The sequence below is a fragment of the Antrostomus carolinensis genome, unplaced genomic scaffold, assembly GCF_000700745.2.
Source record: "Antrostomus carolinensis isolate BGI_N321 unplaced genomic scaffold, ASM70074v2 scaffold21716, whole genome shotgun sequence".
NCBI classification, from domain to species: Eukaryota; Metazoa; Chordata; class Aves; order Caprimulgiformes; family Caprimulgidae; genus Antrostomus; species Antrostomus carolinensis.
Window position 1 is genome coordinate 75,324 of NW_010324239.1, and position 760 is coordinate 76,083.

At 51.2% G+C, this 760-nt stretch overlaps 1 protein-coding gene across 1 annotated transcript in view; it reads left to right on the top strand.

The window, feature by feature from the left end:
- GAREM1 (GRB2 associated regulator of MAPK1 subtype 1) overlaps positions 1 to 760 on the top strand; it is a gene marked incomplete at its 5' end in the record, with an annotated part of 80,494 nt that overhangs the window by 71,927 nt on the left and 7,807 nt on the right. The window lies entirely within an intron of this gene.

The window sequence follows — 760 nt, forward strand, 5'->3', positions numbered from 1 at the left end:
GATCCTTACTTATGTCACATTAATCTTGACAGATACTATGATATAACAATGTGGTTTTGAAGGGATTTTGCTGGAATTTAAATAAAGAAAACATTGTCCAATTATATTTTCAAGAGCATGGCTGCACAGTAAGCTGAGACTAATCTAAGACCAAACTGCAGCAAACCACAGTGATCCCATCCCCTTCCTATTCCCATCTTACAGTCCAGCAGGGTTGGCCGTGGCCTTTCCACCATAAGCCAGGTCTCCACCTGGCTGAAAGCAGCTAGGTTGTATGTATTTGTGCTAGGTTAGCCTGCGGCAGATTGCTGCAGGGGTCGCCCTGGCCAGGCTGGGAGGTGCAGCAAGGAGAGGCGAGGAGAACAGCAGCACAAGCACGGAACACACAACTGCAGCCCTTTGGCGGTGCCGCCAAAACTTCCCCAAAAAGCAGCCGCATCAGCTTCAGCAGAGTCAAGACATTATGTCTTCTCAGCAAAGAGCGTTAACGTGTAATGTCTAAGTGCAGGAACCCAAGAGCACTTTCTTGCCTCCAAGGTCAGGTATGCACTGACACTTTGTCCAGGCTCCTTTGGACAAATGCCCAGCAGCACCATATCAGGATGGGGTTCCCTGGCAGCTTATGCTGATGTAAAGTGGTGTGGGGCTGCTCCCACCCTCCTTCTCCTCCTCCTTCTCCTTTCCCAGCCACGTGATCCTGGCTCCTTGTTTGTGCTGGCTCTGGCACTCCTGCGCCTGGGCAGGCAGCCAGGTCTGGATC